Genomic DNA, 17732 nt, shown 5'->3' on the forward strand with positions numbered 1-17732 from the left:
ACATCTAAAACATAAATGTTCACATTACTTAAAAATCAGAAATCCCATAGAAAGCAACAAGTACCTTTAATTAAAAAAAAGTCTGATGGCTGAGCAAGTGAAATCTTGTCAAAAGCTCCTGCCTAATGCTGGAATCCACATCTATTTTTAAACAGTGGGATGATAGCGACTTCTCAATCAGCAACTGACAATTCCTCACAGCAAAACATGATCCTAAAGAGTGAAACACAAACATCCTCTCTGGAGAAGAGAACAGACAAACGTGGACCTAAAGACAAAAATGCAAGCTATGGTCAGGGTCATAACAGGAAGAAAATGCTATAACAAATATATTGGACAGTAGTAAACTGAAAACAACAGTCAACAAGAAAGATGCTGCACGTTTACACCCACGTGTCTTCATCTGCAGGAGCTCAAGATTTCTTGTTTGTTGTAGAAAAAAGTGTGAAAACCTTTGAAAATAAAATACTGATTTGTTAGATTACATCTTTTTGTCATGATCTGTGTTTCTGTGTATTTATTTTGAGGTTTTTCTGTGTTTATTAGTCTGTTCCCCTGTGAGTCTCTGTCTTCCCTGTTGATTGTTCCCAGCTGTGTCTCATTTCTTTGATTACCCTCCCAGTGTATTTAGTCCTACCTGTTGTCTTTGTCAGATCCTTGTCGCGTGTACGTCAGTTGTTGTTGTCTCACGTTCTGCTCTCCAGTCGAACTGTTAAGTCCTGGTTAGCGTCAGCTCTCGTTTTCAGTCCTCTGTTATCAGTTGCTACCGGTAATTAGCTGTGTGCTAAACTCTCTGCCGTGCCGCCTGTGTTGGACTGTTTAGATCTTTTCATCATTAAAATCATCATCATTTCCTTCACGACCTGGGTCTCTGCATTCATTCCTCACCATCTCCCACAAACCACAATTAATGACACATTTTCTGTTGCCAAATTTAGCAAAATTCCTTCCCCTGCAAAAAAATATTAAATATCCCCTGCCTGCAGACACAAAAACTTGCAGAGATCCACAACAACAGAGCACTGGTGTTTTTCTTTTAAACTCCTAAAGGCTCTCATTGTTATGTCTTTAGTAAACAATCTATATTCTTTGATTTATTTTCAAAAAGAATAGCAATACCACTGCATGTACGTTTGTTACTGTTGTTCTTAATTGCATTAGAAATAAAAATTTTGACCTCCAATACTTAGAATACTTTAAATGTTTTTTTTCTACTTCAAAAGTCATTGAAAAGACAAACTCTTGACATCATACTATAGCTTTTTGAAAAGTGACAAACCTTTTAGAAAAGTGTCAAACCTCCACATTTATTTTGTTCCCATTTTATTTCATATGTTGAATTGTTTCACTTCTCTGTTCCTGGTTTGCAAATACCAGTTTTGTGTCTACCTGCCTTTTAGTGAAGATCTCATAAACAAGGGGGAGTTACATCATGTGTATAGATGCACACAGCTACATTTGCTTATACACATAGTACTTTCTAACCTTCATGTGGATAAACACCCGGTTTGCATGTTCTTCTCTCAATGCAATGCTAATCTAACATAAGTCCCAGGAGAGCAGAACCAGAGGCCTACTTATCATGAGGTGACAGAGCTGATCATCATTCATCAACATGCAGAACCCTACTTAAGCTCTATTGTAATTCATAATGTGGGTGCCATATGCATTGTTTGTTTGGATTGTTGGTCGCAGTCATCATAGGTAAACTTGAGTATGCAAAACAGAATTTGGCTACTTCCAAAATGAGTCTTTTGCATGGGATTTGAGTGGTCAGTAATGCAATCCCTTTCCACAACTGAGGGTGGAATGTGTTTAATCGGTTTTGCAGTATGCATCCTTCATGTAAATGTTTGCTACTGGTCACTGGAGACACTAGCAGTTCAAAAGTAGAACTTTAGATTTTGTTTTGACTTTAATTTCCAAGCAAGCCAAATTAAAATGGTTAAGAATGTCAGAAACACTTTGTCTCACAGTGTAGCAGTCACTTAAAGTAAAAAGGCTGCTTTTAATTGACCAAAAACCAAAAAAGAATGTTAGTCAATGCATCTGTAGGAGAGTATACACTGGAGAAAATAAACCAGAGGAACAATGTAGCCTACAGTTAGAAACTATGGAACAACTGTAATACTGCAGATTGATTGTACTGGTCCTCGTGTAAAGGTAGCTGTACACAAAAGCCACAATTTGCTGTGTGTCTTGAGGTTTAAAAGCTCTCTGACCTCTTTTGTTCTCTTCCTACCTGGGTCAGAGCCCATGGACAGCTTTTACAAAAGAAAACAGAAGCAGGGTGGGAAGCCAGAGCAGGGAGAAAAAAAATGCACTAACTCATTTTCTACAATTATTTGATAAAACCTTTGGTACCGAGTAAAAGTATTCATACCGCTTACACTTTTTTTCTTTCTTTATCACATTAGAATGTGACATTTAAATTAGTTTTATTTGGATGAAGCATTTTCCACGACTTTGTGTTGATCTTAAAGGGAAATGTAACATAAAAAAATCTTTTCATTTTTTTATTAAACCTAAAGTCTGGTGAATAAGTACCAATATACCCCCTTACCCTTAGACCCCTAAATTAAAAAAAAACTATAATAAATATGCAGGAGTTACTTAATAATAAATAAATTTTTGAACATTGCAGAGGTTGCATTACATTTCTCTTAGTGTGTCAGTACAGAAAAGTTAAATGTGAATCCAGATCTCACTTACACTTGGCTAGGGGCTGAGTATGCCATATAAATACACTCCTACGCAAATAAGATGTATTAAAGTTTAATGTAATGAAAAATAAATTCAACACCTTAAATGCACCTCCAATGAGCCATTAGATTGAATATTCATCCAATCAAAAACTCTTCAAATGTTTCATGAATAAGGAAAGTTATGGTGAGTAGGTGTGGTCATTACACTATTCAGTGAATAGCATTCACACATATCTTGCTTTTATACACCAGGTCAGATCGTTTTACTAATATGTCCTTGACTGCTTCTGAGTACCAAAAAATATTCTGCCTGTCAATATTCTGTCAGGCAGAATATTTTTTGGCACCCAGAAATACTCAAGGACATATTGGTAAACAGAATGAATCACCTCAAGACATTTCAATCAATGCACAAAAATTTCATAAACATTTACAACATTTTCCCTAAGACATACTGTTGCTCAGTTAGTTTTATTTTCTTTAAGGTAAATATATTCTGTCTATTTAGAAGAAATACACCAATCATAATTTTTGGATGGTTTATGTGCCAGCGACAGAAAAATAAGAGTGTTTGTAAATGTCATTCTCCCCAAAGACCATTGGGCATCTGTCTTAACTCATCCTGATAAAATAAAAAAAAAACTGTATTGAACTTTGTTTGCTGAAATATTGTGTCTTTAACTATTTTCATTGCAGCTTTTACCTTCCCACAGCCTGACACCTAAGTTCTGTTTCGGCTCCTTAAGTGTTGACAAAACAACAACAAAACCGACGTAAAAGTGGGATTTTGTGAGTTGATTGCATCGACTCTGCAGTTATTCTGCTCCCAGGCATTTCCTGTCAGTTCAAGCGATTGCTCTACTGAGGTTATTCATCGACTTTGGCCTCTGGAGAACCCTCATTGAAATCCAACACATCAGATTTGCCTGGAGGCCGAGCCTTCACCTTCATTTTGCTGATGGGAAAAGCACAACCCTCCAACTTGGAAAGACAGAAAGAAGATGCAGATGCAAGTGAATCGAATTCTTCATTAACTGTACTCTACAGATGGGATAGGGTGGTGGCCTCATTCATGTATATTTTTTTACTTTATTAAGACCTTCATCTCCAATGTTAGATGTCTTTATAATCAGAGAAAACAACAAAAGCTTTTACTGAAAAGATAAGAATCATGGCACTTTTTGGTGGATGTAAACCACATTTACTGTGGTTGATGTGTTTGTATTGCCCGTATTAAGTAAATAAATTAAAAAATAAAACCAGATGTCATTGTAATTCCTTGTGCAGACATTTTATTTTGAGTGAAACAAAGCAGGCATGACTAGTTCCATTGAGCATATTTTAGTGAAGCTTTTATGCAAATGTAATTATTTTGACCTTTTGTGACTCAGGATTTTCAAATTAATTGAAAGGTAAATGGCTAAAAATTGAGGACTTCAGTTAATTTAGTACTTAATTCAGCTTCAACATGTGTAATCCCTGGGCTTTGATATCTCATGATTGACATGAATTCAGGTCACGGACAAACGCATTTATGAGTATTGATCTCATTTTACCACCCCTCCTTGTGCAGCGTATCAAACTCATGACTTAGTTGTGTTTTAAAATTTCTCTTTGAAGACTAAACAACTCCGTTTAAAATTTTCGAGGTCACAGACAGTTTCCCAAATTTTCACCTGCAGTAGAAGGGATATTTTTGGGAATCCGGTTCGTTTTCTGCCCTTCTTCTCCCCAGTGTGTTTTTCCCTCTCCCTCCTCTGTGTTGTCATGCTTACAGGTGGTGTGAGGTGGAGCCATCAGCGTGCCCTTCATGCTGAAAAGAAGCACCTGTTGCATATCAAAGAGCACCAAGCTCCAGCTTATAACACTACATGTCAAATCTTACAATTTGTCATGAATATCCACTGCATTCTCTGTTTCCCACACAACACCAAACCCTTGGCAATCATTCAACCACAAGCTTCCACTTGGATCAAGTATCTCATCCAAGTGCATCTCATAACAGAACATAGATGACTAACAAAAAAATCAGAACTTCTCAGTTGTTAAGCCAAATAACATTAAATATATATGTATATCTGAAATCTGCACAGGAAATTAAGGAAGCATTATCACCAATCAAAACATTTGGTGAATTGGCTGAAATGACACACTTTTTATAATTGTCTAGAAAGATTCATTATGAAATATAAACAGTCTATCATGGCAAAAATTATAGAAATGGTTCTGGGGGAAAACTGGATGCTTTGCTAAATGGCAGGTAACAGTGCAAATGTACAAATGTTAAAGCCCACCTTTCATAAAAAGAAATGACATTTTGTCAGAAAAATACTATGAACTCATTCAAATTCAGAGAGCTTAAATTATAAGACCATGAAATGACAATTTCTTGTTTTGCTTATAGTTTTAAGGTATAGAGAGAAAAAGCAATACAAACTTCCTTTAGGGATAAAGTCAATCAAAAAAGTATGTTAAACTAAATTGAAATCATGATGTGCTATGTTAAATCTTGAACTATTGTATTACACAACTTGGTAATCAGTAACATTTTTGCTCTTTTAGTTGGTAAATAAATTCAGTCCCCATCCAATTGGTTACACAAAAAAATAAGATGTCGTAATTGCACTCCTCTGAAGGTCTTCATAAAAATCCAATACCAATGTATTCTCATTCCTGACAATTTATTCTTCTAGAGGAGCTGTCAGAATTGCTTTGCTGCTCTGGCACTGCAACTCAATATCAGCTCAGATCTCTTCTGAGTCCCTCTTAATCCAATGATATTACCACTTTGCACCCAATCAAACCCTCCTGGATTAATTCACTTTTATAAATCCTGCACCTGCTGTTGTGAATGGCTTTTTAGAGAGCAGTCAATCAGTGAAAACAAACAATAAAAACAAAGTAAAGAATGTCAAAAAGCTACAGTAAATGTTGATATATTTTGGTGAGAGGAATATCAAACTATTACAAATCTGGATATAATATCAGCAAAATTGAAGTAAGTGTATTTTAAAAATACTGACTGAGACTGAAGAGTGAGATTACTGAAATATTTTAAAATAAGTTTGAGTTGTGGCCAAAACAAAATCAATAAACCTAATTGGCTCTTTGGGCTGGGCTATAGAACCATTCCCTTGGAATATCTTGGGATTGACTTGAATCAAACAGCTTTAGCATAGGTTTTTCCAGAAAGTCTTCAAAAGGTTTGTGTCTTTGATATCAAATTGTGTATTTAAAGTTGCATGAAAAGACAGGTTGTACACCTGCAAGTATTGTCTTATTCATTCCTCGTAGTATGCGCTCCTGTCCAGTCCACTGCAAACCTTTTGTAAAGTATATTTAGTCATCTGTACTGAGTGCCGATGGGAACAACAATGGTCTCAGTCAGAAGTTGCCCCCAGAAGGATCGGAGATAAAGAAAAACATGGGTGACATCATGAGAAGAAGAAGGAACAACAAGAAAGAAGCTGTTCTTTAAAACAATACAGTGAGGATTGAGCTACTGTTTTGCCACAGAAGATAATTTATCTTTCAGGGAAAATGGATATAAAAACTGCATTGATTTCCTGATTAGAAATCACATTATTCTTTTTTAGTCCTTTTCTTCCCTTCCTCTACATAGATAGAGTGCATAATTGGGCTTTATGAGGCTTTAATTACAGCTGTACATCTGGCTTGAATGTGGTTATTTAGCTGAGCTGAAAAACGTAAAAATAGTAACTCATGCCTGTCTGCAAAGTTCAACTGGCTTCAAGCAATTAAAATATCCAAATCAACATCTCAGAATCCAGATAAACATCCTTTGTTGTGGCAAAAGAAATGCAATATCTCTATCTTTTGTAGCACAACTCAAAGCTAAGGCCTGAAGGTGAAGTAAAACCTGCAGGACTTCGGGCCTTGAGGACTGACTTTGGGCACCACTGACTTATGCAAACCATCCTGCTGTTGAGCACCAACAAATGTGAAAAGTGTTGCTTTCCCGTCCACATTCTGTGCTCCTTTGCTTTCATTATGTTAAGGCTCCGGCTCTATATTTTGTCAGTAGGTTATTGTAAAGCTACCCAGTGGAAGCTTCTGTGGATCAATAGGCATTTATCTGCAGCACCTTCTCATATCAGGCATATCTCTTTGCTGATCTTTGCCATTATCACCTTGCATGTGGCTGCAGCTCAATTTGATCATAACTGAATCACAGAAGCCGAGGTGATGAGAATAATTTATAAGAGAGGAAAGATCCAAGCTCCTAATGTTTTAGCTTTGGAACTGCTGCATATTTTATGTTCACCATTACAAGACAGGCTGAAAGGGCTTCTAACACAGAATGCCAGGGTGATGAAAAACAAAATCAACAAGACTGAAAAAAGGATCTAAGCACATATCATAATTCTGTTAATTGTAATTAAAAATGCATTTTTATCTTCTGAGAATATATCTGTGATGTAAAACTAAGTTTGAAGTACCCTTAATCTGAATTTATGCAAGCTTAATCTGAGCTCCCTTTGACTCACCTCCGTAATTGGTGTCACTGTGATCTACAGTGGCTGGTGCGCTTTCATAAAGGAGAGCTGATGTTGCCGTAGGGGGACCTGAACGAACAGCAAGCGCAGCACAGAACTTTGATGCATTCACTTAGAAAAAATAAAGAGCCAAATCTGTGCACTTATGATTTTGTTGAAAAGCACTTACTCCAAAGTTTACAGTGCCAACAATCACAACATAAGTTTAAGTACAATTCAGAATGTGTCATACACCGCTGGGCAGTGAGCAAGGCATCACTTTGCCTTCAGTTAGAAATAAAAACAAGAGTTCTCCAATCAGCATCTATGTCAGCCATTCTAGCACAAGCTGAACTCATAATCCTTGATACGGTTCTGAAATCTAATTTAACAAAAATGCTAGCATTCAGAGAGGTATGGTTACAACATGGGGAAAACTGTTACAATTCCTGAATCATTTCATTAATCAGGGGAAAGATCAGGGCCCTTTGTTCATGTAAGTATTTTATATGGTGATTGCAATGGCTGGAAACAGGAACACAGATTTTGAGGCAGAACAATAATTGTTTTGACCAACAACTGTTGACACACCAATGTCTCTTTAAGACTGGGGTACTAGGTTTATGGTATTTTAGCATATCAAGTTTCCTTAATAGAAATAAAGACTGATGATATTTCTAACTAATTTGCATCCTTGCAATAGATTTCTTACTTTTTGCAATAATTTCATCATAGGATAAAAGTGATTATTTGCAGTACCCATTTCTTTACAGCAGACAGAATACATACCTCAGACATATGATATTTTCTCTTAAGTTTGCATTTTGTTCTTTTTGTGTTTTGTTTGTTTTCCTACATTGATTTTCTCCATCTCTTTTAGTTGCACTCTAAATTCTCAGAGCTCATGGGCTGTCACATCATCTTTTTCGAGACAGGGACTTGAACAAAAAACAATGAATGAACACTCAAAGAATTGCAGCGGTAATGAGAGGGGAATGTCAGGAGAGAGGGAGGCTGGGCTTGATGTGCTGTCACATAGGATATTCTTGAGGTCTGATCAGCCTTCCCTCTGCAGACCAGGAGCTCATAAAAACACAAAGGCACATACACATTCAAGCCAAATTGCTTCCATGAGACACATGGAGCACAAAACAAGGAACAAGGGCAGCCACATACACACACACACACGCACGCACACGCGCACACACACACACACACACACATGCAACATGAATAAGCAGTGCCTTCAATTGAGCTATGAGAATCCATAAGCCCCAGCAAACCACCGCAGCCCATCATTTCTTACTCGATGCTGTTGCAGCTGACAAGGTCACCAGTCTTCAAAGCTCATCCTTTTATCTTGTAGAATACACTTGCTCAAAACGAGGTGTCCCATCCAATTAACCCACTGTAAGAGCTTTTGATTGACAGCCAGAAATGTTAAAGATGACTGAGCTACCATTAAGTTCAATGAAAAATATTGAACTTGAACCTTAAGATTTTGGCGATCTGACAGAAGTTTAAAAGTTAGAAAATATGGCTTATGGCAAAAGCCTCTAGTTACTTACATCTACACCTAGTAGTCTTTGAAACCCAACACACAAATGTGTAAAAGCCACTTCCTCAATTCAAAAATACATTTTAAATTGTTGAATCTCTATTGACATGCAACATGCGTCCAACATTCAGTACAAACATGCCACGTGTTTATAGACCACAGAGCATTCAGAGTGTTGAATGGGGATTTTGATATGTCCAGATACCAGGGGTGTAAAGGTACACATATCTGTACCAAAAATATCCAGTACAGTCCTGTTGGTATGGTACATAAGTGTACCTAATAAATACAGTGTGGTGGTATACTTGAAAAATGCAAAATGCAATGCTCAAAAGATGGAAAGAATTTATGGCACAACCAAGTACAGAATGCAATGTAGACTAGCACAGATTTAAAAAGTGACACCTAAACAAAACAAAACTCCCATCTATCACAAAAGTCTACTATTTGGGAACATTTAGGTTTTTCACGTGGCTATAGGAATGAAAAAGCTGGGCCAAACCAAACTTTATGCAAGAGAATGCATCTTTCAGCAGTAATTGGTTGCACCTACGTGGATTACTCACCTGAAACAATATCAAGCTGAAAGTGCAAGAGAAAAATCAACAAATGGCTTCCTGTAGCATCCAATGACCCCCAACTCCATACATCCTATCTAATGCAAGTTAGCTCCACATGCTGCATTCAGGTACAGCTAGACCACTTTGTCAAACTTTCAAAACAACTCCCAAGACATCTAAACAGTGTTGTGTTCAAGACCACCTAACCCGAGACCAAGACAAGACCAAGACCAGAGTGTATCGAGACCGAGACAAGACCAAGACTTTTAGGGTCCGAGACCAAGTCAAGACCAAGACCGATGAAAGTCGAGACCGAGTCAAGACCAAGACCAGCGGTCCACGCTACATGATACAATAAAATGTAAAATATGATCGAAATTGCTTCTCAAAATAATCTGAAAGATCCATATTCCCATAAAAAACACCTAGATATTAAATACTTAATACATTTTACCAATATTAAATATTCCATTTCTGTGCTAAAATGTGTGATGGTCTCGTGCCATCCCTAAAAACATAACACCCTGGGCATTTGCCCATATTGCTCATGTAAGAAACCACCACTGTCTGCACCATTAAACATAGCAATTGAGGCAATGCCGTGACGGTAAATAACGCTCAACTATGAACACTGACCAAGGAGCAACAAGCAAGAAGTAACCAAACAGAAGGCGCTCATCATGACTGTTTTCACTCTCTATCCCAGTACATGAAGCCTGGTAGTCTGACACCATGGCAGACATTACAGCTGCCACTTTGAACAAAAACAATCAAAGAGTGCATGCCCTTTCTTTCTTGTGTTTTAGTTATTTGTTAATTTAAATATCAACGTACATAATTAAATAAAATAATGATGCAGTGCACACAGAGCATTACAAGAACAAAGAACGGGTGTTCTGTCAGGTCAGATCGTCATATGCTTAGCACAAACTCACGGTGTTCTGTCAGATCAGCATACGTTGTCAGATAGTCGTACGTTTAGCTCAGACATGCATACGCTGTCATTACCATATGATTTTATTTAATCAGCAACATAGAATCATGACGTAGATCATTATTAACAGTTATTAACAGTTGTATGGCATCCAGCTGCAGCCAGACCTGCTTTAAATACACTTTGAAACCATGACAACGCATGTATATCTATCTAGTTATCATATTATGTCATATTATAAACAATTTAATGACTTATTTTCGTCATAACTTGTGCTGACAGTTGTCAGCAACTGACAACTCCACTGACGGTCGAACTTCTTAAGGCGCATGCATTGGCATGGTACTCACTGCATGTATGCTAGCAACATAGAATCATGACGTAGATCGTCATACACTTTGTTATTAACAGTTGTATGGCGTCCTGACTTAGCGGTTAAGTGAGTTTTACACAGGCGTGTGTTGTAGCTTACTTCAGCTGCAGCCAGACCTGCTTTAAATACACTTTGAAACCATGACAACACATGTATATCTATATAGTTATCATTGAAAACAATTTAATGACTTATTTTCGTCATAACTTGCTGCATATGGTGAACTGACAACTCCTCTGACGGTCGGACTTCTTAATGCGCATGCGCAGGCATGGTACTCACTGCATGTATGCTATTCTGACAGTGTATGGTAATCTGATAGAACAACGGCTCTTAGTGAGTGACACTCCAGTCCTATCTATAAGTAAAGAGCCATGGAGAAGAATCGACTGTTTCTGAATGTCACATCACTATATTGCAGACTTTTGGACAAAGCGTTGTCCCATATATGCGACAAGACAGTCAACATCTCCGCACAATAACTCAGACAGTGAGTGACTTTTTTTCATTACAATGCTTATGTGTCTCTGCAGCTAGCTTTGCTAACATCACGTTAACGGAGCTTACCTTCTTTGAGCTACTTTTCTAAGTGATGAAAATAGTTAGACGTTGTCCCCACCGTCTGTGAAAGCGAAGCGCTGCTGAGTTAGCTGTGGCCATCGGATTTCTTACTATTTATGCAGCGCTATTATATTACTGACCATTAGACAAACATTTTCTGCCGCTGAGAGGAAACCACAGCGCATGTCCTGGAGCGCCGCACGCGAGTGAAAGGTGGGGAGGGGAGGGGGAGGAGGGAGTAGCGCCGCGCGCGAGTGAAAGGTGGGGAGGGGAGGGGGAGGGGGAGAAACGCGTAGTTGCTTGGATTTTAATCAGTGCGTTTTGCATCAGCTGAAAACAAAGATGTTAACAAATAAACTGGATAGTATGCTGCACGTTTAGTGATATTTTCACAGTTGCGGTCTCGACTGGTCTTGAAATAAAATGCCGAGTCACCAGCGCCCGAGACCGAGACAAGACCGAGACCAAATGCGGTCGAGTCCGAGACGAGACCGAGACCATCAGAAAACGGTCTTAAGACCGGACTCGAGACCAAGACCGATCTCGAGTACCACAACACTGCATCTAAACATGTTTTATTCTAAAATATGGACACAGTCCTATTTTAAAAACGTCTAAATATTAACACTGACCATTTTAAAGACATTACATTGCTGTATAATTTATCCATCTGAGGTTTGGGCTTGCATGAACATCCATCACAGTGAAATGTGTTGTGATACCTGAAGCAAAACAAAAGACAAAAAAGAAATGCAACATGGGAAAGCAGGAGTTTCACACAGCATATAGAGTAATAATATATAGTACTAATTAAAATGGAAAACAAATATTTGTTTCAAAAACATGTCAAACGTCAAATTTGTCAAATTTTAAAACCTCTAGATGTACTGACAAATGATTTTTATTTTAATTTTTTTAGCACTGTTTCACCAGATGGAAATGTTTCCACACAGTACTTTCACTGGTAAATTATTTCTATCATCAAAATGTCTGTCTTAACCTAAAGAAGTAGATTTAGCTAAAATCTCAAGTGTTGTGATTCTAAGTCACTTCATGCCACTCTTCTGACACATCTATAAACAATCTATTATAGATAGCAACTTCCTGTTTACCTTTTCAGTAAGGCTACTTGCTTTTAAGAAGCAGTGGCTGCCAGAAAGAATCCTGGTGTATGTTGCACAACGGGAAAGCAGCGCAACCCTGCACTGAGTTGAGCAAAGCAGAAAGTGCAGCTCATTGTCGAGCGTGACGTCCATTACTTTTACCCCAAGTTAAAAATATTGTGGACATTCTGCTTTCCATGCAAAAACAATCTTAAATTCACATGCTGCTGGAGTGGAGGTTGGAAAGATTTACACACCTCAAAGTCATACCCAATCTCAGAGGCATTGGTTTCTAGAAGACCACGTAAGTGGCAGATATTTCTAAGATGCTCTATGATCAGGATGTATACTTATTTTCTAAAGAAAAGGGCTGGCACCTGGTACAGATTATGTAGAGAAAAAAAATGAGTAACAAGAGTTACTATGGTCAATTTCCAGGAGCTTAGGCTCATTCAGCAGCCTACTAGTATCTTAAAGTGAAGCCTAGAAAGGTACTGACACCACATAGCCTGCTATTAGTTCTTTTTTTTCATTTATTAGCATGATTGACAAATGATGTGTTGACAGATTTCTTGACTTGTGGGTTCAAGACTGATGTAGCAGAGACAACCCATATTTGAAAAACCAACCAAACATATTAATATGCCTCTAACATGGCCTCAAGGGTAATAGATATTGACATTTTATTGCATTATTTTCTATGTAACAATACACACTGGCAATGTCTGGTCAGCAATGTCATGAGCTGCATTTGTGGAGGACCCAAATACAGTCAAGAATCTTGTAACGTCATGATAACGTGACTTTAATGAACCAAACATCTATACATTGTAGCATGAAGACAGAGAGAGATGACAATTGAGGTGGAAACAGAACAGACCAGCAAATTTCTGAAAAGAACTATGTAACTGGAACAATGAACAGGTGAGTCAAATTTATTGAATATGTAGCTGCTTTGGGAGCATAAAGTGGAACACGTCAGGACTAATGCCAAATCACCAGAATGCACCGAAACACAACATACAAGCTCAACACCCAGGTGAAAATCAAAACAAAGTTCAAAAGGTCATGACAAGCATCCACTGACTGATGGCACAACAATCAACAATCAATACAATCAATCAATACAAAATGTGAATTTTGCAACATGAGTAGAACAACTCGGGGTTTAATTAAGTGGGCTCCCATGCTAATATCACCATTCATTCATTTCCATTTAATTTTTATTTGTAAGCTGCTACAAAGGATTCCTGCCTTTAAGGTAACATACACAAATAACTCCTTTCTTTAATTCAGTCAAAGGTATTTTAGGATCATAGTGGAGAATGCATTGATATTTCTGTGTATATGGTCTTCTCTGTTTGTCAGGTTGAAGAGCTATTGATTAAAAGTTTTCTCATAGAATGTAATGTTTTATTGCAGTAGTTGTCAATGTTGGTGGCTTCAAAAATGATTCACAGAAATAGCAGAAAGTGAGGAAAATTATTTATATCCTTTTTCTTATCAGTTAAAGCCAGAGACGGTGAAAAGGCCGTATTCTCAGCTGAAGATCAATATCAACAGGTTTGCCCAGTAGGGAATTTTGTGTGCAGCTGCTTTTTGAAGCTTCTTCATATGCTGTGGCTGAGATGCCCCACAGCCTTCAGTAACCTCTGAGTCCATATCTGACAGCAAAGATTTTTCGAGTGCCTGAGATGGTAGTTAAGATATGAAGCTGGATAGAGAGAGAATGTGCGTGACGAGCTGGCACCGTATATGAGTACTTTCTCCCACAAGAAGAGGAAGCAACTCCCACTTTACTCTCTCAAAGAGCAACGTCTCAGAAACCTGAGGTCACTGCAGGAGTACGGACAGTTTTAAATGGTGTGTCTGAAAAATGTAGCTGAGTCATCGCTTCATGACTAGGCAAAGTTCACAAAGACCAAAGACAACCAATGAAAGTATCAGTTATAGTATAGGAGATTACAGCTAATTATGGAACTTTTGCAATTGTAGAACTGAAGCAACTCAGGGTTTAAGTGAAAAATCATGTTGAAAATGTCTCAGTAAAATGGACAAAAAAAAAAGATGCAAGCAAAATGAGTCACATTTGACATTTATTGTCTGAATGCAAAATAAATGTAATTAAAAACTGTGGATTCCATAATTCATCTGTAAATGGTCATTGAAATGTGTATGTTTTTACACAGAACGCCTCATAGGCCATTTGTGAATGTTATTTCAAAGTTGTAGTATTTATTTTTATTTAGATTGAGCAGATGATGCATTCATGAAAGTGTGAAATTAACTATAAATTAGTTAGTATTTAAATCTGCTTAATAAAATTAAATGATATCAGATGATATGATATCAGGTTTAAAAATGCTTTACATGAAATCAGTCAATTCTACTCAAGCCCACATTCATATCAAAATTAATTGTATTTTGATATGAATGTGATATGAATATTTTTATTTAGGATGAACATATTTTATGACCGATGACCTTGTCTAGGTTGTACCCTGACTCTCTGGAGATAAGCAACAACTCACTTGCAACACTTCACAAATAAGTGGTTACAAAAAAATGGATGAACGAATGGATGGTCAAAAACATTTTCAGTATAAAACACTTTTAGTGAAAGAACATTTTTAGTGAAAGAAAATCCTAACTGTGCTCAAGTGCTTGTCATCAATTTGCTTTCTTAATATTCCAACACTAGGAACAAATTGATGACAAGCATGTGAGCACAGTTAGGATTTACAAGTGTTTTTTTTTCTGAAAATGTTTTTAACAAGCATTTAACTTGTTAAAAAAAAAGGTCATGATCAGCAGTGGAGGTTAAAGAGCCGTCAGTCAGTGGAGAGCTGAGCTTTAATTAATAACTGAACATAAAAAGCAAGTAGGGAGAATACGCTTTCAAGAACAAAGACAAGATTTATCATTTAAAGTTTGTCATATCTCATCTTCAGTGAAAATGATATTAAAATCCCATCAAAAAGCATAATTATTACCGAACAGACAAATCAAGATGTTCCAGAAACATATTTCTCCCAGTTTTTTTCATCCTTGATTTCTGCTTGATGTCAGCTGGCTCTGAGCAGAGTGCTGCACGAACAAAGGAAGACGAACTGAGACCAGGTTGAAAAATCACAGTGACACAGTGTCTACAAGCATGTTGGCGTCGACAGAGCTTTGGGAGTATGGCTGTGAGATTCCAGAGCCTCTAAGGAAAAGATGAGGCTGGAGTTTTACTTGCCAAAGAAAGAAGACATGACAGGGATAGAGAGTGGCTCTGCTAGGGGAAAGAAAAGGACTTTACACCACACCAGATGTCTAGTTATGTGTTTTCTACACTATTCAGAGCTGTTGTTTACTGTTATAGTACTTTACTATTTACTTATATGATAATTGTATAACATGTTTGTTCTTGTCAGTGAAAGGCAACACTTTCGAAACAAGTTCTGAATTATGGGGAAATAAATTTCAAAGTAACATATCAGCAGATCTGCAGACATTAAGGAATAGTAATCTAAAATAATGGTGTCACTTTATTGACATCTTTACATTTTTAATAACTGTAAATTGATAATTAGATTTTGACTGTTTTTCATCTAAAGAAGAAAAACTTGGAATACACACACAGACACAACTTCATACCAAAAATCTTAAAAACATATACATAATAAAAACAATGTCTAGATATATTAAACTATTTTAAAGCAGTTTTTTATTGAAATAAAAATGAATGAATCTTTAATATGATTATGTTTACATAACAATACCTTCTACCTGCTCCCTCGCTGCAATAAAACTTACCCAAAGGAGATTGAGGTTTTGCTTAATTAAAGCTGCAGCAAGAATCCTCCTCCATGTTGACCAGAGAAGCATGTGTGTGTGCGTGTGTGTGTCTGTGTTTGGGCCTGGCTGTGAAAAGAATTTTCTCCTGATATATACTTGATTTTGCTTTGTTATCACAATTAATGTGTTTCAGATCAAAGAAATCTAATTATCAGGCACAAATAACCTGAGTTAATACAAAAAGCAGTTTTAAAATGGTGATTTCATTTTGTAAGAGAAAGGAGAGATCCAAAAACAAACCCACCCAACAAGAAATTTCTAATTTTCTGGACATCTGAGTTCAATTTCAGACACCAGGGCCAGGCTGGATTACTAAATGATCTGTAAAATCGCAAAATCACTCAAAATATAACTGCATGGAGTGGACAAAACTATCTCAATAAGCAACTCATCAAAAACATTTGCAAAGAAATTGAGAGAGTGAAGATATGAAACAAAGTTACTGACCTCTCTGACTTACAAAGGGTAAAAATTTAATTCTTGAGGTCCTCTCCAGCAAACCACGGTGAGAGCCAGCCTCTGAAAATTAAGAAAACATGTCCTAATGGTGAATCTTCCCAGGAATGGCCAGCCCACCAAAACTGCTCAACAGCACACTGATGACTCATCCATGAGGTCAAAAATAAACCCAGAATATTTAAAGCACCGAAGGCTTCACATGTGTCATTTAGGGTCAGTGTTTATGATTCTACAAGGAAAATAGAAGGCATAAATAGCATACATGGGACAGTGAACAAGTAAAAAAGGTTCTGATGGTCAAAACATAATTGAGTCCTAAATTCACCAAACAAAATGCATTGATCATCGCTAATTTTTTAGGTACAATTTAAATGAAACAGATATGAAATCTTTTGGAAGATGGAGATCCTGTTGGACTTAAAAAATCACCACCATAACTACACTTAAATATATAATTATATATTTGTGCCATGATGCTACGCAAGCCATTCTTAGTGAAAAAACACTCCAGTGTAGCTAAAACGTAAAAAAATTATCCCAAGAACACTGAGCTACAATTCCTCTATTGTGATGTAAAATATCTGTTTTTTAGTTAATACCATCACGGCAGTTGCAGCCAGTTATTAGATTTAGAAGGGGCTCACATTTTCACATAAGACCAGATTAGTTTGGATAGTTTTTTTTTTTTAATCTAAAATATTTAAGTGTGACAAAAGGGGAAAATAGAAAAAAACTCTGGCAGGAGGGCAAGCACTTTTTCATTGTACCGCTTGTCACAGGCACGACATAAAGCTATTTTATTTAAAAATTGCATTGCAGAATACATGGTGATTTCATATTTTCTTCTGTCAACAATTCTTTCACCTGAGATGACAACATTATGATTTTTGATACATGCAGCATCTCCCAAGACTTTGAAAGCAGGTAGACAGGGACACAACATAAACAGTTTGTGTCCTATGTCGTGTCCTTCCAACACATGTAAATGAAATACTTTTAGTTGTTCAGCTCTGTCGTATCTGCATGAATGCTGTTGCTACTGAGCTGAATGAATTTCCCAGGGGAAGGAGTGGCTAAATACAGCAAATGGGAAGAGCACAGGGAAAGGTCTGCAGGCTTTTAAAGAAGGAGGTTGGTGGGTGA

This window comes from Poecilia mexicana, unplaced genomic scaffold, assembly GCF_051168715.1.
Source record: "Poecilia mexicana isolate PSO_F unplaced genomic scaffold, ASM5116871v1 scaffold_3, whole genome shotgun sequence".
Taxonomy (NCBI): Eukaryota; Metazoa; Chordata; class Actinopteri; order Cyprinodontiformes; family Poeciliidae; genus Poecilia; species Poecilia mexicana.